The sequence below is a fragment of the Pimephales promelas genome, chromosome 3 (assembly GCF_988280905.1).
Source record: "Pimephales promelas chromosome 3, fPimPro1.hap1.1, whole genome shotgun sequence".
Lineage (NCBI taxonomy): Eukaryota > Metazoa > Chordata > Actinopteri > Cypriniformes > Leuciscidae > Pimephales > Pimephales promelas.
Genome location: NC_142771.1, coordinates 22,076,741 through 22,099,930, shown reverse-complemented (window position 1 = coordinate 22,099,930; position 23,190 = coordinate 22,076,741). Strand labels below are relative to the sequence as shown.

The 23,190-nt window shown below is 40.5% G+C and overlaps 1 protein-coding gene across 6 annotated transcripts in view; it reads left to right on the top strand.

Annotated features, from left to right (window-relative positions):
• Positions 1–23,190, top strand: part of rbfox1 (RNA binding fox-1 homolog 1) — a 252,524-nt gene that overhangs the window by 130,297 nt on the left and 99,037 nt on the right. The window lies entirely within an intron of this gene.

Below are 23,190 nucleotides of genomic sequence, written 5' to 3'. Positions count from 1 at the left end.
AGTATCTATTTTGTTGTTATTACTAAGTAACTATTCGTTAGATGCGTGCACTTCTATTCTATTAAGATCACTATAGTTCTTCAGGTACTAGTTTCATTGCTGTAGTTACTAACCCAAATTAGTATTAGGCCTATATATTGGAGAAACTGGTATTTATTAGACTCTATATATTTCAGTTGTTACTACCGAGTTTTAATAGAACTTTAAAGTAGCTATTTTGACTAGTCATTACTTATGAAAATGCAACTGGAGGATATTTTTCTATGAAATGTTAGTCAAAACAATTGGGATGGTTTCTCATAAGCATGTAGGCTACTAACTACTAGTGAAAAACTGGAATTCATACTAGCCACTAGAGATAGCCTGTTATTATAATCTATGACTTTTCAGTTGGGAACTTGTGAAACTGAAAAAGTTACTGTTATGACTGGATCACTACTAAATAAATAAATAAGTGCTAGTAACATAAATGCTAAGGAGTGAATGTTAACAGGGCTTGCCACAAGCGGCATGTGGGTGTGCGTCCAAGTGTAAGTGGAACACATATGAAAGTGGACAGTGTGGTGAGAGAAGGATTTTGTTTAATAGTTGTTGGTCATGCATCTTTTTAGAATCATCGCTATTTAAGTTTGTGCATGGTCAATTTAAATGAATAATCTGCCATGCCATATGATTTGAATCAGCCTGAAAAGTAGTCCATATATAACCAAGCATCCTATTTTAAAAGAGTGCAAGCTGATTTTTCACTTCTCAGGTTGAGGTGAAACACTTCATGTGGTTTTACTGTGTGATAAACAATTCTGCTGACTCTTATGACTTCGCTACATGATATCCTCATGTGCTCAGCATATTGTGTGTGCCTTTTGCTTGCCTTTAGTTCTACATGTACAATCCTCTTGATGTTTTTTTTATTTTTTATATCTAATTACACTTATTAGATCATATTTAAATCTCTTTTATGATTAACTTGGATCACGCTGCAACATTTTTAAAAACAGATTTTTAATTTAGAGTCATTAATGTGCTAGACTACACCCTTGGGCACCCTTTTCATCCCCTGATTATCTGATACACTTGATTGTCATCAGTGCCTTTTCCAAACAGGGAATCTGCTCCTAGAGTGATGACAATTCAAGGGGATTTATCAAATCAAAAGTTAATCTATGGAATCGATCAGTCATCAGATCCTATATGTCATTGCATGTCTCTCTCCAGAGTTGGCGTGACTGAGATCAGTGATCTCATTTAACTTTCATCTGTCGCACCGAGCCACCATTAACCTTCAGTGACACCTCTAACCTTTGTCTTATCCAATAGAAATTGCATTCCATGTCAGTTTAATTGCAAATACATCTGAGTGATAAATATATTTTTTTTTCTAACAAAGAGACAGCTTTTATCTCTCTAATCAAGGCAGAGTATCTCAGTCATTCATTTCTATGCTAAAAACAAATGCTTTTTTAACTGTATGATACCTTGTTGCATAAAGTGTACATTTCTATCTTATTATTAATTGTTCATTTTGATATATATTTTTTTTGTTATTATCAAAGTTGAGTGGATTTTCTGAAATATTTATGTGCCTGCACAAGCATTTCTGTTTGTGTGTGTGTGTGTGTGTGTGTGTGTGTGTGTGCGCGCGCACACATTCATGTGTGTTGAGTGAACTGGGAATCTGGGTCTTTGAGACTATTTATAGCTGAGATGCAAGACATTTTGAATACATCTCACTACAGCTGGGGTCTCATTCAGGACTAGGCACAGACAACACGACTATACTTTTTTTTAACAATTTGATTTCTTTACATGTGGTTGACGTGTACTTTTGCGGAACAATGTTGTCTAGGAATAACTTAGTTTGAATGTTTGCATCCATTTTGTATAATTAATTTTATCTATGCAAACTAATTACTTCAATAAGCGACTGATTCATGTTGAACAGAGACGTTTTAATTATTTGCCTCTAAAGTCAGTGCATATGTATAGCATATGTTATCCCTATGTAAATGTGTGCTTTTGCAAGCACATTTTACCAGCGATATTTGTTTGCGTTCACCCTCAGGACTTGGGCGATTTGTACAGTGCTTGTGTCAGTAGCGGGGCAGGTTTAAGCAGCTGCCAGTTAGACCTCACCTGACCCTTAAAGCCGGGGGCGTCCTGCACCCGCTCCTATCACCCTCCTGTTGCAGGACCCCGGACTGACCTGGCGTGGGCGGTGTGGGAGGTGTGGTCGCCTGGTCTTCACGGCTAAAATCAATCCGGCCCAAAGTCACATGGCTGCTTTCTTTCAGCAGACCTTTTACAGCCCCCATCTCACTCCTTCTCTCTCTCTCTCTCTCTCTCTCTCTCTCTGCTGCTCCCATCTGTGCTGACTATGTGTAACTGCTGCTCTCTCTTTTCTTCCCATTACATCTGCTCAGTGCTGTTCATTTATTTAAGTGCCTAGCGCACCCATACACCATCACCTGGACACTTCTGCTTTTCACTGTTTCATTCTCAAAAGGCTCATGCATCACATCACAAACACACACACACACACACACACACACGCACACGCACACACACACACACACACACACACACACACACACACACACACACACACACACACACACACACACACACACATTGATTTAATTCATATTTTAGTACTGTTAGAGAGTTGGGATTCTGTACACTAAACACTATAAAAATAAAATACCTTGTATACTAAATTAAAATTTAAGCTATTTAAAATTAAATGAATTACAATGATTATGCATTTTCTCCAGCTTTTATAACTTTAAATTTTAAATTCATTCTATATTATGTAGTTCAACAAACAGAACACATTTTATGCAACCTTTTTCATATTTATGAAAAACTGTAACCGATAATCGTTGTTTTTATTTTAGGTCAATGTACTTGTGTTCCAGCTACCTTGACTTGCGTCAATTTAAAAAGTGCTTCTTTATTTATTTAATGGGTATTTTGGCTTTTCAGAATTTGTTGTTTATTTATTTATTGTCAATCTCAAAAGAGTAGTGTTCAGATTTCATTTAAATTCATATTCAGATAAAATTATGGTGAATTTCATTGTATTTTTTTAAATAATTTTGGAAATGCACTTTTTTTCTTCAGGAATGACACTTAAAGTGATTGATACTGAATTTCAAAAGTATTTAAAGTGTCAAAAACAAGGAGATGATTAAGAGCTGGAGTCTCAGAGGGAACCTGTCCTGTCATTGTGATGGGGAATGTTTCTGAAAGGGCAAATATGCAAAGAACGATATATGCATGTTCAAACAAAGACAGTGAATTTAACATTTAACCTTCAATTTGAAAACCACCTCTGCTCTAGAAGGTTTTCTCGGATCTCTTAAATCGAGATGCTTTAAAAGACAACCAGATAGTTTAATTTGTATTGTTGCATGGCATTGCAATCTATATCCTTGGCTCTTTGTTTAGCGCTTCATTTATTCCATCCCATTCCCATCTCGCAGCCCTCAGCGAGTCGCTGAAATGAGAGATTGGTCATGTCATCAAGTCCTGATGAGTTTTCAAACCCTTCAGTAAGCATTGACAGGCAGGTAAAGGCCAGGGCTATTGCATTTGTCATGGGCCATGACTCTAAATGATCACATCCTTTTGTCTGCTGTGTTTGCATGCTCTTAGTGGAAGTTGGTTATTGCTTGAATGCAAACAAGAGAGTAGTGAATGTCCTAGGTCATGTGTGCGTGTTGTGCACCGGTGCATGGCCCTCTGGGAGAGAGAGATAGAGTGAAAGGAAGAATGAGGTGGGAGATTGCTGAGGGATGAGAGAGAGAGAGGCAACGCGTGTATGGAAATGGGGGCGGAGACCATCTGCCGGGCCTTGCTGGGCACATGTGTTCCTGTTTGTGTGTTTGTGTGTAGAAGAGTGATTAGTCTCTCACATTCATAATAATGTCTGTTTGCTTTTGCAGCTGTTGCACAATTTACCAATCCTGTCCATGCCCCCCTTTTTTTAGTGTCTCAGCGTTGCAAAGGCACCCTCTGTTCTCGGAGTATTTTACAGTTCAGTTGAAGCATCTTTATAATGGCGGTGGATTTGTTTTATTTCTGGAAGATCGTGTGTGAGAGAGTGTTTTCAGTAGGATGCCGTAATACGTGCATTTGTCATGCCATTGTTCTGGGGTCAGCCCTCATCCCTGTTGACTGATATTAACAAAATACCAGATCTGTTTCTGTTTTCAGCAGTTTTAAGGGTGAAGCGATCAAGTAAATTAGAATGTGCGTTAATGCAAAAATATGTCATTACTCTACTCTAGAGAAATAGCCAATCAATCTGCAATAGACCTGTTTGTATTTAGTTGTTGATTTGAAAAAGTTTGGCCTTTGCATCAAGGTCGTAGCTGACTCTTAGCACTGAAGCTGACCATCCAAGACTTTTTGTCATCCTAATATAAAACAGAGTGGTGCACAATAGAGTGCAGAGCAGCATCAAGATTATCAAATTGTGGTGGGACAATTTTACCATATTTGATTATCGGGTGACATCTCTGTCAATGTCTACGGTGGCCACGGCCCTATTTCACACAGTTTTTTGTTTGTTTTTTTGCAGTATCTTATGTCATGAGCGGCTCATTTTTCTGATGCCTACGATGTCAAGTACTTCAGTTGTGCCTTGAGGCTGCTGATGTCTGTAGTAGCAGCTGGCGCTGCAGAATCACAGACCTGCTTTGATGATAGAAAAATGTGTATTACTGAATTTATGTAAGTGTTTTTCTTTTTTTTTCTAGTTCGTATCAATAAATGAACATGTTACATTGACAGCTCGTTTTTTATTATTACTATATATAATTTTGACATTTAAATAAAAGAGAAGTAAAACTATCTGAGCAAACGTAAAATTGACATTTAATTGGAAGGTAGCATGAAACTTCCATGGCTCATGAATATTAATACCTTAACTTGACTGGGCAGTCTTGGAAGACTACCGTACTTTGCAATCTCAGCTTTAACAAATTAATATTCATGAGCTCAGTGTTCGTCATATAGTGATGTCATTATCCTCCCAATCTGCTATATGTGGTCAGCCAACGCATTCTCATCCTTTAACGTCATATAGAACGCTATATGACAAAACGCCGCTATACTACGCACATGGCACCCGTTATCGTTAATATAACACGCGCTGTGAGGGCTAAGTTTAGGTGTGGGGTAGGGTGTGCGTGTCATATTCACGCTAAAGGATTTATAACGTCTTGGGTTCGCGTGTTATATTAACGATAAAGGGTGCCATGTGCGTAGTATAGCGCCGTTTTTGCATATAGCGTTCTATATGACGTTAAAGGATGAGAATGGGCTGGGTCAGCTCAAAAGTGGTGTGTCTACTTTTAGAAACGTCATCTAGATTCTTGTCTGCTGACAAACAATAACATCTAAACCTGCATATAAGACTGAAGACAGAGAGCAAAGACGGAAAGATGCGATAGACTGATTAAAGCGAGGCAGGAAAGCGTCAAAAACAGAAGCAGACGGAGAAAAGATTGAGCCGAAGCCCCATAATGCGCTCGTGTTCGTGTTTGTCTTCTGGCTGCCTGAAAGTAATTATCCAGCTGCTGAGCGACTAGGCTCGAGCGATGTTTTATGAGCTTCTGTGTTTAACACATCCAAATGAACCAATGTCAGCTCCTGTCGTGCTGGTTAACTCTGTCCAGCAGGGCCTTCACTCAGCTGTGACAAGCCTTGCTTAATGTGAGCACTCTCTGCTTATGGTCAGTCAGAGGAGGCAGCGAGACCGGAGCCCGATACGGGGAGGAGGTGGAGTTGGCATGTTGAGGGCTTGCTGTAGATTATTACGGCCACTGTAATTGCTCTGAAATGGAACTGCATCCCAGCCAGCAGGCAGCTCATTAGAAACAAACCCCAACATATCAAGTGAACCTCAGGGAGCTGTGGAGAAAAAAAGAAAAGGAAAAAAAGGCAAAGAAAAGCAAGGCAAAAACCTGCATCACCAGCCTCCACATCTACAGCTGTGTCTATTCAGCTCCTAAAAGAGTTGTTCAATTATTCGGATCGGCGGGAAAAACTGGGACAGGTTCTTTTTTTCTGGGACAGGGGAAGGGGCTGAAGTTTCATTAATGTTAATCAATATTTAATCAGATGCACGAATGTGGCGCAAATAATAGTATCAGGAAAACTCAGTGTTTTGCGCTATTCGTATCGTTCTTTCCACTGCAAAGGTGAAGCTGGTGGTTGGTGTTAATTGTGTGCCGGAGAGAGTCTCCTGCGGAATGCTGTCAGCCCAGGGTTCTCGTCTCTCTCACTCACATCTGATTGACTGGAGCCGCGGGCTTGCGTCCGGCTCCTCCCTGGCTAATGGCGTGAATACCTTCTTTCTGCTCATAAGATAATTAGACAGGGAGCGATCTTTCCACTGCAGAGCCTGCCCAAACTCAAACGCGCTGTACCGGCCTCCAGCTGAGCAAGATCTTTGAGTTTTGATCTCGGTCGCTGCTTGTATTTGCGGATCTCACAAACGTACAAGGGGGTGATAAGTTAGTTAGTCCGGCTGTGATTTCTAATGAGGATGCATCATAAAATGCTGTGCCACACTTCAAGGCACAGAGGAGAAGTGGCCGATATTGTCATTGCGCTTTTGTTATAAATTTACTGTGGAATCTTTCTCCCGGCGTTCTCGCTCTTCCTTTCCTCCACTTATCTTATTATTTCCTACTATTTGTCCCTTTAGTGCTTTCTGACTTGATTTGTTCCGCAAGCAACCCTGAGCAGTGCAGAAAGCTGAGCGTTTTGACATATATTGGAGGTTATAAAAGACTGAAGGATGGGTGAAGATATCCGGGCACGGCTTGCCGATGATTCGTCATATGTATGTGCACGTGGTCCTTTAAGGCAAGCCGGTTCACACGGCGACCATCTTGGTAATATCCCCCAGCAGCTATTGTGTTTGTCGGTAATAGAGTGCGGCAGGGATGATGTATTTCCATGGACCCAAACCCAGGAACGAGTTAGCATTTTAGCACTTCCAGTTCCATTGCAAGGGTTTTTGTCTGTGCTCAACACAAGCTTAAGATATTTTCACATTTTATTCTCCCTTTGGGAATTATTACATTTTTGTTTTGAAAAATCTGTTTCTAACAAGGGACTACAGAGGTTGTCATGTCGGGGACATTAAACGCCATCCCACCGAAAAGGAAAACTCATCTACTTACTATTCCACTTTCACAGCCTCATTGTGCTTAGAACCGTGCTCTTGCAAACTATTCTAAATCAAACTTTCAGGAGAAATGTGGTCATTTGAATGTGTAATTTTAAATAAATACTATTAAGAGTTTTCGGAAGCTTAGTAATGGTCACACTCGAAAAAATGCTGGGTTGTCTCAACCCAAATTTGGGTCAAATATGGACAAACCCAAATGTTGGGTTAAAAATGTACAGTTCAAAGTGAAAGTTGATTTTTAACCCAACATTTGGGTTTGTCCATATTTGACCCAAATTTGGGTTGAAACAACCCAGCATTTTTTTAGAGTGCGTAAAGCACATGCCCATGGTGTAGTTTGTTTATGGTGTAAGTTCATCTTTTTAATTCTGGCAATGGTATTAAGGCTTCGAAATTCATAAAAGTTGCTTTCATTTGTGAAGATTGTCACGATGAATGAAACATGTAAGAATCATAAACTTTTGTAGCTCACTGAGATTGTTTTCTGCAATTACACAAGCCAATAGATAATATCGTATTGGGATTTTGTTGATTTATCTTGGGAGATGCTAACTTCTGGGTTGGCCAACAAAAATACATCATCACTACAGCACTCTATTGGCATCAGAAGTGGCCTTTGCAATTCGGACGCCCATTTCGAACAAACAGTTAAGAGGCCCCCGTAAAATGATGGAAAGAAAATATATAATAAAACTAAATCTGCCAGTAAGTGGCTGCAAACCATTTTCTTAACGAGTGAGTCATTCAATCATTCAGTCAAACTATCCCTTAAAAATGCAGACTCATTCATTTGCTCTGGGACGTGCAATGGCTCTACTGTGGATTTGTTGCAAAAACAGGCAAGATTCCAAGTCTAAAATTAAAGTCACCTAACATTAACTTTTTGTTTATTGAACTGTTGTATAAAATCAATTGGCTATAAAATTTGCAATTGTGCTTATATATTCAGGAACAAAGCTAACTATATTCTGTTATAAATTTTAAAAACAAGAACTCATACAGGGACATTTTTTCCCTTTAAATCTTGTGGCATTTTTGTCCATTTTTTCTTTGTTGCAACTCTGTAATTGAGAGCCTTATTCTTGTTTGGATTTTGTCATAAACCCTGGTCATGTGAGACACCCGTAGCCCGTAATGTGCTTTGTTTGAGGGGATGGGAACGAGTGCAGAAGTTAATGTAAATGAAATAGATGGGGAGGAAAAGATAGTGTGTGGATATTAGTAATTTAGGCAGGGAGGTTGTAACATGGCAGCTTGGATTAATTAATGCCCTGCTTGAGAGGAGGGTGAAGTCAAGAAAGGCAAACATGGGCAAAACCATTTTTGAGTCCTCTGCACCTTTTTTTACACTACAGAGAAAAAAAAAACACATTTTGGTTTACATCTGTATGAAAAATGTTAGTGGAAATGTAATTTAATTTATTTTTCATCAATGTGATTTTTAACTATAGAAGTTTGTAAACAGTCTTGCAAGACACAATATAAGACCTTTTCTGTCCGTCAAATTGATGAGTCGTGGTGTTTGGCACTGCTTTATTAGCAAGTATGTCCTTTCAATTAAATCATATTTTGTTGGCCCCTCCGAGTTTTTGTCTCTTCAGTGTTTAAGAACTATCAATTTATATTCATATGCAAACATTAGTATTCTGTTTAAGCTGCCCCAGAATGCATTGTGCGTCTGGTTTATTCAAGAGTAAGATGAATGTGCTGAGACGAAAAACACTCCAAAGTCATTGATAATGGTGAATTATTTTGACATTATTATGTGACAGTTTTGTCTGAAACATTATGCCATTAGTTATTGATAGAGTATTTATTATACATTTTTATTACAAAGCTAAATTTGTTTGTATTTATATATAAAAGATATGTTTTTGGATGTGTTTTATATGGAAATGGCATTTTATCGGATAAAATATATTTCATATATTGGCTCTGCTCTGTGACAGTCTGTGGCCAGTGACAACTTAAAGCCATCACAAGCATTTGAACAGTGCTGACAGTTGTGTCGTCAATCAAATGGCGTTCATGGCAGACTTTTCACCAGGTGTCCATGGCAACTCATTTCCCTGTCTGGTATGGGATGAGCGGCCTGGCTTTAGGCAGTGGACAGGTTCATCCTCCACAGGGCCCACCCACAGAGACGCAGATCAATATCTGCAGACAGCGGCGCAACAATAGAGAGGTCTTATCACAGGCCCCAGCAAGGGCCCTCAATTGGCTCCACCATTTTGAACTTTCAGGCCTTTGATATTCAAACGCAGCACACTGAATAATTGAAGAATCGCCGTCGTTACAAGACTCTAAGCTTTCCCCCCTCGGGTACAGGAAGTGCCAGCCTAGGCACTGTGCGGGTCACGATTGTTAGACTAATTCCGCCTAAAATGACAGAGAATCTAGTACTAAGTCTACCCCGTTAAAAGGCAGAAAAATACAATTAGGTTCTTTTTCTGGAGATCTGGTGGTGACCTAATTATTTTGTTTTGCATCTTGGTGTTGCACAACAGTAAACCCACTCAAAGGAGAGGGAAGGAAAGAGCATAGGAAAAAAAATCCGCGTGCACGCTTCCTCTATTCAACCTCATTATGTCTACTGGCATTTTAACTCCTTTTGATGATTAAGTGAGAAGAGAGGCAACGGGCTACATGTTGTCTCCTCACTTCTGACACCATCTCTCTGCACTCTGCTTTCCTCTTTGTTTCTTTACAAAATGTGCTTTGCTGGAGAAGGAGAGGGTGCTTTAATGTCGGATTCCCAAACGCACTAAATCCTTTATTTTATCTGGGTCAAAACCGCCTCAAGAGCCTCATCAAAGGCCGAAAGGCTACAGAGGTGCTGCCTGAGACAAAGCCGGGGTGGAAGGCTTTAAATAATTTTGCCTCCTCTTGTATTTTTTTCCCCTCGCTCTGCCTGAAATAGCAGCTGCAGTGTTCACTATTTTGTTATTTGGGTGCGCCTCTGGACATCATCTCCTTCTTTCCTTTCATCCTTCTTTTTTCCTCTCTCCATGTAGTTGTGTAAGGCCAGCTAAATGAGGACAGTAGAGTCCGTCTCCGATTGTCGTGCTGAGAAACACGGGGAGATCTAAAGAAACGGCCACTGCAGGAATCCTTGTCACACTAGTCGAGCTTAACGGAGGGGCCAGGTGCGGCCCAGATGATGCCAGGGGCTCCGTGACCGTGAAGGGAACAGGGTCGTGTGCCGTTCAGAATTGAATAGAGAATGCCTTTTAAATTCCAGTTAAATGGCTGAATTGGAATTGAGTTAGCAAATAGGATACAGAATTCAAATTTGAATGCTGTAATTTTCTGTCATATTTTACACCAAAAAAACAAAACAGCTTTTGTTAAGGATGGATGGATAGATAATGGATAGTAGGTGGATGGATGTTTTCCAACTCGGAAGAACACTACATTTCCTACTTTTTTTAAAGTTATTTTACTGTCATTGTCATTCATCTTCCTGTAAGTTGTGGCCTATTCAATTAAATGAACACTCCCAAATTGAAAGGGACCCAGTTCATTACTTCATTACTCATTTACACAACCCTGGAGGAGAATACAAGGTGACTGCAGAAAAAAAGGTAAATGTTTGTGTCCAGGTCGCAGAGGTGCGTGAGTATGGTATTACGCATGACTGTGTCCACAAGATGTAGCGCTACACAACGACAGCTGTGCCATTGTCTCCTCTGTTTGCACATGAGCCAGTGCAGTATAGGATTATATATGCAGCACTACCAAGGGGACAGAAAATAATAGCCAGATATGAAAAGATGAGTCCCTCATGGCTAACCACAGCAGCTGGACAGTAGGCCAAACGCAACCTGGAAACAAACATGCATTTGATAAGTAGCCATGTTGACTTTTCTAGAGGATATACCAGTGGGTGGCTTGGTAAATGTTTTGTGGGAGGCCTAAATTCTGTGCTTTTCTCTGTATGTCTCCACAAAGAACCACAGACTTTTTTTAATTGTGTCATGCTGAAGGTTTTATGTTTCTGCCAAAATGCGAGCTCACAAATAAGCAGCTGTAGAGATAAAGAAGCTTTTTCTGCATTGAGAGGTTCGCAGCTTCTATCTCAGTTACGTAATTTCCTCAAGGACGTCGCTGTGGCTCTCCAGCCAAGACCGCAGCCTGGACCGTTCTTGCTGCTGTTCTCCCCGCTCCCTCCTGCAGCCATTGGACTGATCACTCCTGTAAACACTCTGCTACTGTAAATTGATCCCAGCGTGGGCTTATCAGAGGTAGCTAGCCTGCAGGTCCGTGACTCGGAAAAGCAGAAAACCGTATTAACATTTAACACATTCTCCCTATACGACGGCAGATAGCAACAGCATGTCAAAACCCATCTTCCTGACATCATTGTGGTGAGGCCGGGGCAATGATCTGAGAATTGTTCACTAACACGGGAGCCTCCGTCTCTTGAAATGTTTTGGGAGAGAGGTGGAGGTGGTGTTAGGGGAGAAAAAACATGCTGTTGCACATGAAATGTCAAGAAAAGGTAAAGGCAATGAGGGCTGGTTAGGAAAAATGTGGCCGAGGAGAAACAGGTGCGGGACACGGTAGGTGTCTAAAGCCCTGGATCACACTGCGGCATGTGCTACGCAATTCACAATACTTTGGCTAACGGCTAGTGTGTCTGCCTGAAAGCAAAGGGAAAACCTACAAGCAAGAGCAATGTGCTCCCCATAGATGCACTAATTTCCTATGAAAATAATGAACGCCTGCTATACAGTATGTGTAGAGAATGAAATTTTGATGAGAACCCAGTTAGGAAAGAGGTCATTACTGTGTTACATTTCCTTGTTTATCTATTTAGAGATACAGAGTAGGAGAATAAGGGCCAATCCCAATTCTACCCCTTACCCCTTCACTTTCCCCTTCCCCTCCGTTTTGTGCGTCCACGTGAAGGGGTCCCAATTCTCTTTTGGTTGGAGGGGGAGGGCTAGGGAGAAGGGCCAGATAGCCCTTCAAACGAAGATTTTTCGGGAGCACACTTCAAACGAAGGGGTATGAGAAGTGTCACTGCTAACCCAGGCTGGCTGCCCAAGCGACAGAGGAGACCCATAAATTTAAGTATTTGTGGCTTTAATAAGTATTATAACGACAAATAATGATTTGCTTTATGTTACATTGAATATTGTGTTCATATTTACGGTCAGTTTCTTCACAGAAACGTTTGTAAAAAAATCGCTAAAATGACTGTAGTTTGCTAACGATAGTCCCGCAACATATTTTTGTCGTCTCCGTTGTTTCCTGCGAACTTCACAAGATGCAAGAAAATAGCTGTAACCCACGCGACTGAGATAACTGCAGCTGTCGACGGGATCTTGGAAGTTGTGATAAACATCGGCGCATATCCTGTGACGTAGGCGCTAGCGACGACTTATAATGACGTTTAACGGAGGCGTAGTGGTGTCCCATTTCTTAGGGGAATATTTTCACCCCTACGCATTGCCACTCTGTTTCAAGGGTCAAGGGGAAGGCGAAGGGGTAGGGCTAGGGGAAAGGGAAGGGGTAAGGGGTAGAATTGGGATTGGCCCTAAAGCTTCTCACATTGGGTTAGGTCATTTAACAAAGCCTATTGCGTTTATCATTGGAAATAATAATTATCTAGTATTTACCCTCATGAAATTACCTACTCGGGCAGAAGAGAAGAGAAGTGCAGCGTTTGAGCTGAGAGCGTGAGGCTGAAAGAAACTGAATACCTTTAAATGCTGGATCTGATAATGGTAAACAAATTGATTTTGGCTCAGTGGGTAGTCATAGGAAAATGATCTGATGTGCAAAATCCAGGCGTGAGTCTTAATTCGACTTGCCTCTTCACGACGAACAAAGCGTCTTGACGAGGGAGCCATCCGTTTCACCTCCATCAAAGTGTGCGGATGCATTGTGACGTTTGCTCGAATAAGATTCATGACGACCTTGGGAGCGATTACCATCACTGGTATGCATGCGGAAAGCGAGTTTTAAAAGTTGATATTCCACCGTGAATTTGCATGATGAATACTGGGTCATTAATATCACATTTGATGAAGTGCCAGATTTAGTTGGGGAGACCTTTTAAAGATGCCAAAATGCAACCCATGAGAATCTCGTGTGGCTGGGACTAAAAGGGCCGGAGGTGCCGCATACCAATGCTGTAAATTATTAGCATCCCCATAATGTGACAGCGCACCTTCACCTCCATCGTCTGTAGTCCCTCAGGCCACATGGTTTGTGTATGTGAGTAAGAGCAGGTTCTTACAGTATCAGACCAGCTGTCATGAAGAGGGAATTCATGACTCTGAGATAAGGCCTATGGATCGCTGTTACAAATCTTTGATTATGAGTTCTTAGATAATTTGTTTACTTGGCTAGTCACTCTCATTTGTACACAATGGATTTGCGAAAGCCCGCTCATGAGAAACTTTGTCATTCATGAAGAAGAGGGGTCACAAATACTTTAAGTATTAGGACAAAAATGACACGTTGAGACATTCCACCAGCTAGCTGTAGAATTCTCTTGAAACACTCATGAAATATGTCAGAGTTTTTCAATATATTCTACTTTCTCATGACAACAGAATGCAGCCATCTTCCCGGAGTGTGGCGGCCCGTTTTAATGGTCATTGTTTGGTTGTGTAAGGAGTGGGCTGTTCCCTGTGCACTTGATTCATTAGTTAGTCTCTGGAGTGGGCTGACGGCAGGCAGGGGTGCTCCTCTGTCACCCTAATGGAATGGAAATTCACTTACATGCACAGACGGCTGCCGTATCTGCGCACAGACATGTGAAGGCGCCAAAGGGAGGTTTTCAGCCTCCCCTGATCTGATTTGCTTTGATTGGAAATGCTTGAAGACACGCACCATTGTGTGCACCTCTTGTTTACAAGTGCACAAAGATGTGTGAGCTTGAACATACGCTGCAAAGTGTTTGGGTAGTTCTGTGGTAGCCCAATCTGATGATTTCAGCAGGAAATCAAATGGTGGAAAAGGCGAGAAGACACATTTATACCTCTTGGTATCATTCTGCTTATTTTGACAGTGCAGTACTGTGTAATAGGTGTCAAAACCTGATGAGCCGCCTACTTATATAACTTTTAATAAACTTGATTAACACAGTCTCATCCCAAAAAGTCATATAACTGACGTTTTGGGACGTATTTTGACCATACGTCAATATCCGCCTTTTTAGGGCCCCCTTAAACGTCGGTAGATGGCGATCCCGGGCCGTCATACAACTGACGCTTTACCTTTAACGTCAGTTAGGTGACGGGTTAGGTTTAGGTATGGGGTAGAGTTAGGATCCCATAACCTTATCTACCGACGTTTAAGGGGGCCCTAAAAAGGCGAATATTGATGTATGGTCAAAAGACGTCCCAAAACGTCAGTTATATGACGTCTTGGGATGAGACCGGGTTGACTTGATCATTCTTTTGGCCAAATTCAAAAACTAAAAGCATAGCATTGTCCCTGTCTGTGTTGCTACAATGCTAATTATATTAGCAAAAACATGCTATTATTGGGCGATACCGATATATGCCTATTGTGCATTTTAGAGTTTTAGTGGAAACACCTTACAGTAAGGTTTAATTAGTTAAAATTAGTTAATTATTTGTGTATCATGAATGAACAATAATCAATGTTTGTAGAATTTCTTAATCCAGGTTAGTGTTAATTTATAAATAATATTGCTAATGTTTATTCATAATGCATTCATATTATTCAACTTAAAATTAAACCCCACTCTATTTTGACTTTTAAAGCTTGAAGAGTTTACAGTACAACTTTTTTACACGCACAGTTTCTTTGCTTACAAAAATGTTATTAGTGCCAGGATCTTTGGTCATTATTCTGTGGTTTTATTAATTACAGGTCTCGCAGTGGAAGCCCTTTCGGTGCTCCGAAAGTCTAACTGTGTGGAATCATTGCCATATTTGTGTCCTCACCAGAGCCTCATTCTGTCAGAGGTGCTCCCACATATTTAGACATGCAACAGCAGGATGAATTTCTCAGGCAAAAAGCCCTGATGCAGGGAATGAAGTAGCAGCCAGCCACCAATGATTTGTGCATCTGTAGTTACTCCATTAGCTGGTTTGATAACATAGAGAGAGGTGTTGAACTGGCTCACTCATAGAGGAAATCATCATCAAAGACTACTGCAGGTCCTCTCGTCTGTTTTGTGAATTAAACATGCTGATTGTGACAGACTCGCTGGTAGAAAACTGCATTTGATTTGTCTGCCATGGAACTTATGTTAATTTACCTGTTTAAAAGCATAATTTCATCTTGCAATGTGCTTTGATTAGTGAGCAGAAGTCTTTCTTTTTTTTCCTTTTCAAAAACGTACATTACTCCTACTGTGCATTGAAAACATTACATTAATAAGCTTCTTAATCCATTTTCTATGACTGTCTTGCTCAACACAAGCTGCAACCTCCCCAAAGGCGTCTGTTTTCAAATGTGAAGGCATGTTGGGAGACGGGCAGTATGCCTGCTAATTAGTGGAGACTCTTATCCTTTGAACCCTTACAATATGCCACATGTCTAACCTCTGCCTTACAGTTAAGAGTCAAATGTCTCTTGGGTAAATTATTCTGCATTTTCTATTTGCATTTTTGGTTCAGGGCTTGATTTGCCATGCCGTAATCACTGCATGTTACTGTTTCTCCCTCTCAAGAAACAAGCACTCGCTACAGTTCAGCCATAAGTGAATTGAAAAAAAAAAAGATATCTGCTGGCAAAACTGTAAACACCGATTACTTTTATTTCGCCAACATTTTTATTATTGGAGGAGTTCGGGAATTGAAATGAACATGAAAAACAAATTACTAATGGTCAGGAGCTCTTTCCAGGAAAGTTTAGTTCACTTGATGAGGGAAAAATAGGGGGAAAGCTATGCGTTTCAGTTTGAAATGCCTCGCAAATGTCGCCATGTGAGAGCCAAATTTTGAAACTCGAGGTTATGCTGAATCCATGCTCGGATATCTGATGGCATCACAACACAATCTACTGAACCGCCATTGATTTCTGCATTTTCCCCCTCCCCCCTTTGGCTCTGACTATAACGCATGAATCAAGTCAGGGCATTACAGTAGGAAGACAATCTGCTTCCTGTCGTCTCACAAAGTATATTCTCTTTCCACCGCAAGGCCTCTTTCATTTCGCCGTTCGCCCCCTTCCCTTCTTTATTTCACGTCATAACGTTGGAGCTGCTCCCCAACAAGCGACTCAGCACTGCTGCACTTAGAGCAATAATTGGAATTTTTATGGTTGAGAAAGCAAACACTTTTAATACAGGCAAAAGCCCTCATGCAGTCCATGTGGAAGACAGTGGGAAATCAAAAAGATGGATCACCCTAATCTGTGTATTGACATCTCTCATGGCTGAACAAATGGTGCAGTTGAGCTATATTCGCCTGTATTGATCCCCAGGCTGCTTAACATTCATGCCCTTGCTCCTGGAGGTTGACCACAGGGCAGGAGATTTGCACTCCAGTCCAGCCTTTCCAGGCCCACCAGTACCCCCACCTCACCCTGAGCTGACTCGTCTCAGCATCATCTCATACACGCCAAGTAACTTATCAGGCAGTCGGAATCTATATTTTACACATGGGTTTCTCTGAAAGGGTGTAGACTTTGGCTAGTAAATCAATTAAAGTTGCTAGTACTGTTTGAAAAATTCAAGGGTTGTGTAAGCATGAGTTTGGAAAATGGCAGCTTTGAAGTGGGCATACTTGCTAAAAAGAATCTGTCTTTTTAATCATTAGAGCAAAGTGAATATAACAAATTAAATCGATAGTTTACTTCTATGTCTCATCTTACATGGTAATATGAGTAACAATGAGTGAGTCATGGAGATGTACAAGATAGAAGGACCTGTCTGGATGAACGGTACATTTGAATTGGCCTATATTCATTTATTATATTGTATACTGTACATTTAAATAATAACAACAACAAAAAATCTATGATATTGTATTTCATTGCTCCTGCAAAGTATTGGCCAATTATTAGCTAGTGGCTATAAAATGATAATAATTTGGCTTATTGTTTTTTTTTTTTTTCCCCAGAAATCTTACATCAATGCATCCCTATATTGTAAACATAGTGACATACTACAGCATTGATGCCTGAGTGCTTGCTTTGTTTTCGTTCTTGTGGTCTCTTGTAAGGTATCATAGGCAATTACTAATGACCATCTATCCTGCTGATGGGACAAAATGCAAATGCACTTTCCAGAGCTTTTAATGGCTGCCAACATGAGCTCCCCCACCTCACCCCACCCCTTATTATACCTCCCTGCTTAGCAGGGTGGATGTAGAGCTGGAAATCAAGCCATGAGCTATTTAGTAGTAAATGAAATGGCAGTGAGCCCATGTGATAGGGTAATAGATCTTCTCAGTCAGTGCAATGATCAGTACAGGATTCTGTTCGGTTTTTGACGGCAAGTCAAACCAGATCAATTTGAGTGTATTTGTTTACCCAATCACACGGCGGATTAACTCTCTCTATGTCTAAGTGTGCATTCAATCTATCCCTATGTGATGAGCTCGCCGGAAAAAAAAAACACCCTTTTTTCTTGAATAGAAAGATATTGATATTGGTTAACACTCTGTGCCTTTTCCGGTCTTATACAGGCACGTGGTCATGTTTAGTGCCGTGGCAGGGCTGTTCTGCTCATCTGAGAAGTGGGTCATACAGCATACACCACATTAATCAGGCTCCTGTTGTTGTTGACCTGAATGAGAAAATGCTTGGATCACCAAAAAGATGATTGATTGTTACAGATCTGGTCGATCCTAATGAGTCTTTAAAATCTCTGCTCTGTTTATGTCATGACTGTATATTTCACCAATATGACCTTATTTGCTTCCCTCCTGAGGTTTCATTCTCCTTTTTTTTTTCTTCTTTCTTGGAAACCAGCGTATTGCTAACAAAGATTTTGAGGCACTCTGGGTTTTTGTGGCTTTGTTTTATGCTAGTGTGGGGTCAAACCTGGGTTCAGGCTGCTCCACAAGCTACTGTCCAATAAATAATTATAGTCAAATGGCACCTAGCATACTATGTTAATAGAGGCTGAAATTGCTTTTGAAGGTCCTCATAAGTCCCCCTTATAGATTAAGTGCCTGCATTGGAAAAATAACAGCACCCAGAAGAAAATGGGTGAAAGTAATCAGGTTTAATGGACTCAGAAGCTCAGTGAGAATTAAATAACCATTGATTTGTTGGAATGTTCCGGTTATTACCAAACGCCACTACACACACATCAGTGAGGCTGATGATATTGATGTTGGGGCCTTTTTTATTTGGTCTTTATTGTATTAACCCCCCGTGAACTTGATTGTTCTCCGAGTTGGCTCTTCAATTTATCAGTCCTGCAGATTAGAGGTGGGAAGCTCCTTTAACCTTTGCTAAATTTAAAGAAAAGCTTCCAGTGGTAAGAAGAATTATGGTAATGTCAAATTGGCAATAGCTCCCATCCTCCACTCAAAGTGTACGCACATATTTATAGTAGCTAGCGCCGCATATCTTATGGAGGTCATCAAAAAGATCTTTATTTATTAAGTCGCCGTGAAGGCTGTGACCATGAAATGGTTCCTGCTGGAAGAAATTCCTGCATTGAGATTACAGTTCTTGAACACATATACACTCCTTATGAACCCATTATCTAAACCGCTGGGACTTCATATGGGTAGTAATATCAACAAAACCTGATCCTTTTAATCCATTTTAAACCCAGAATCTCGCGGCATATTGAGGAGACATCAAAACCCAGCACTGGTGTGCCAGTGAAACAAACGCCTGAACGCTTATCCTCTGTATGCAAGAGCTAAAGGCTTAGCCTGACAGAACAATCACCTAAAGCAACAATGGAGAAACATCCTGAAATGTTTTAACACTTTTATGTTGGATATCATTTATATGCTTTGCTTTTTTGTGTGTGTTCAAATGAAACTCTCAAACCCTCTGAAGTAAGTCGCTGTACTGTGAGTGTTTATTGTGCTTTTACCTCAGTAATGAACTATATTTAGATTTTACAAGCTTGTAGACTGCTGGGTTTTAAAAGCCAACGGCAAGTACTGTGAACCTAGCCAATATATTAATTTAAATCAGATGATTTGTACATGTCTAAAGCCTTCAGTCCATCTTTTTTTTTTTCTTGTAGGCATGTCTCTGCCGTAGCTTCACAAGAAGACGTGCTGTTTTATTAAATTAGTCAATGAGAGTCTTGATCACTTAGACAAATGTAGTGGCTGAATCACATCATGTTAGTGATCCCACTGAGCTTTTGTATAAAAAAAATCCACCGTTGTTTTATTCTCTAAAGGCAATAAAGTCCATGACTCTTTCCCTCAACAAAAAATATCAAACTCTCATCAAATGGAATGAAACATGCTTTAATCTCAGGCTACAGCCTGAGCCAGCTATGCCACAAGCTATATTTAGCTTTCCAGAGTTTGTCTCCGTGCCGTGGTGGAAAATGATCTCTTACCATAAGTAAATGTGCAATGTTGTGCTTTGATATGACATCAGTGCTGTGATATTTCTCCTGCCAGTGAACCCTGGGATGTACATGAGGATGGAGTGTCAGGAACTAGGGAACTATACTAAAGTGTGACACGAGAAGTTTCCTTTGAGTGAGTGCGAGTGTCCGTCTTATGTTGAAACCCCCAGATGGATGATGAGGCTCAGGGCTCTGAGATGTCACATCTCATAATGTGGACAAGACCGCTTTCATCTACTGCTGCTGAATCTGAAGGACCCAAGTGCTTTGCGGTGTTAAAATGAATGTGCCGTTTAGCCCAACAGAAACTGTATTTGCTGTTGATAAGGCTATGCTAATGAGTACTGCAAGGAGTTGGGTGGTGGTCACCAAAGTAGTTATCGTAGTTATCGTTATCGTAATAAAAAAACTATAACAAAAGTGAACAGTGAAAATTGAAATATGTTCTACATTTTTAGTAAAATACGCAAACATATGTTTATGTATTTATTTACTCTATGAAAACAAATAATAGTGATTTCCAAAAATAATAATAAAAAGGATTTTAAATTTGAATTAAATATTAATAAAAAATAATTTCACATAAAATATATATAAATTTGTATGTAAATTGTTTAACTTTTTTTGTTTTATAAGTAATTTCTTTCACTACTAGTTTTAAATAATAATAATAATAATAACCTTGCTGACAACTGCACAACCTCCTAGATGCATTTGTAGTTGTGTTTGTCATTATACAGACTCTTTGCTCCGTGTAGTTGACTCAGATTTGTAAAGCAGGACCTGTGGTCAGGCCAGTGTTTGGCCACAGAGAGTTGGAGCAGGCGATCAGGCAGTGTCAGGGAGGGGTGGGGGCGGATGGGGACATGAGCCCGGCAGGTCGGCACAGATGATGGGTCCAGATGGAGAGGTACTGGGCAGTGCCAGGGGCGGAGGAACCACGAGGAGGGACCACTGCTCCACAGGCAGCACAGGGCCGCTCTTTCCGTTCACGCCAGCTTGCACATTACCAGGCCCTTTGCTCTGAACTCAATTCGGCACCCGTAACGCACATGGTCTGTACCAGATCTTTGAAGGACGCACAGCTATGATGAAGGGTTACCCTTTCACAGAGAAATAAATATGCGCCATGAACAGTAGATAAAGGGTAGTTTTAGTTAAAACGTCAGTTAATTACGGCTAATGGGCAAATAATCACAAGCCCAGCTAATTATATGGCATACAAAGGACAATGTTTATGAATAAGCAACTTTTGCTGGATACATCAGCAGTGATCAAAAACACTTAATTAGTGCTGACAAGAACGACAATATCAGGACAACCAGCATGCTTTTGCCATCTTCAGGGAGAGGGTATTTCTTCACCTGCCTTTTACTTAAATATATCTATTTTTTTTTTTTTTGAAAGAATTTTTGGGTGGTGGTCAGCAAGGTATTGTTATCAAAAACTATAGTTAAAAAATATATTCTATTTTTTATGATATAATAATAATAACCTTGTTGACCACCACCCATCTCTTGTCTTAACCAATGTTGTTTCTATTCGACATATTAATTCAAATATCTTTACTTGCGTTTTACAGTAGAGACCCGCCCTGCATGTCCTTTCTTCCAGTGGTCCCTCTGTGGGCTGAACAGTTCTGGAGGGGATTCAAAGTTAGACAGATGGTTCCTCACAAACACCTCCTCCAGCACTTTCATCCCTCATCAAACTATTAATTCATCTGTGCGGATGAGTACATTCACATGGCGCCATCCGGATGAATATTAATGACATTTTTGATAAGTCCCTACATTCGCTTTCCCAGTAACTCGTTACATGGTTCGAGCTGATTAAAATGAATCATTTACATAATTAACATATGGTTCTAGCATTGGCTTTAATATGCTGATTATCCCTATACTTTTTGTGTGAAGTCAGTGAAATTGAGACCATGGCAATTGTTTGAAGTGAAAATGGTGAACTCTACGGAGGACGCGACTTATTAGCCTGAGGACTTTTAAGAAAGGTCTTCGAACATGTACTGAATACAGCAAAATATCACAAACAAAAGCCTTTTTAGTGGTCCTAGGCGACGTGGTGTCCCCAAGGAGTTTGACTTTTCAATTTAAATGAGGATTACCATTGCAGTCTTTGTCATAGTTGTTGACAGTAATTGCTATGCGAGCTAGTGCAGAAGCTGGTTTTAGAGTTTGCTAGCTGTAATCATCTCCAAATCCATGTGGATATACATTTGTCACAGCGCTATGGGATCTGTAAAGTATGGTGATTTTTATAGTGGTAACTGCAGATTATTCTTTGTGAATCAGTTTGTTGAACGCTACCACATGCCGTTGTCAGCGTAATTAAGAAGAGCAGCGCAGGAGTCGTTTACTGTGCATTTTTAGAGCTGAAGCCCAGTACTCTGAGGCCTCTCTGCAGAATCTGACAAACATTTGCACAATGAAGGCAAGGCCAAACTTTTCTCACTTGTGAAGTAATTGGGGAGCACTTCACACCATATTCATAGACAGTGACAGCACTTCACACTGCGCTGGAGAGCGGCTGCTGGGATTTATCACGGCAGGTCTTAGAGATATCCCTCCCCTGCTGAAACTCTCTAACAGTGAAAAGACCGTTCTCACTCCTTCCCACGAGCCCCTTACTAAAACACACCAGTGTCATCGTCTGCACCGTCTCCATGACGTGCCGCTACCTAAGGCCATTTCCCACGCTACGCATCCATAGTATTAAAGGGTTAGTTCACCCAAAAATGAAAATGATGTCATTAATGACTCACCCTTAAGTCATTCCAAGCCCGCAAGACTTAAGAGAAGAGATATTTTAGATTTAATACGAGAGCTTTCTGTCCGTCCATTGAAAATGTATGTACGGTATACTGTCCTTGTCCAGAAAGGAAATAAAGACATCATCAAAGTAGTCCATGTGACGTCAGTGAGTTAGTTCGAATTTTTTGAAGCATCGAAAATTGGGCTGGGTGATAAAACAATCTCAATATGGGATCGCGGTAAGATTTATTTAGACTACAATGATAAAATGTTTTACTCGATATGGATAGACGACCTATTACAAATCAGAAATAAACAGACAACAGCTGGTCAGACCACAGTTTTTGGCTTGTGCGTCTAAGTACATGACCATTTGCTAGCAGAGTACTGTTTGAGCAACCGCTAGTGAAGAAAGTGAATGTAAAGAAAAAATGAGCGGAACCGACATACACGAAAGCACTATCTTCCAAAGCTGAGGAAATTGTTGACAAAAAAGGTTACACAATGTCAATTATATGGAAGTGGTTTGGAAAAGTGATATAGTGTTTCCCGTCTTGGTTATTACCGGCCGACGGCATATTTTGCAGACCTTTTGTCGCTTTTCAGCTATCCAAACCACTTCCACGTAATTGACACTGTGTGACCTTTTTTGTTACCTTTTTCAGTCACCTGAAAAGGTACCATCTCAGCGACCATACCGAGAGTATGAAAATGCGGGCTCATGTTAATGT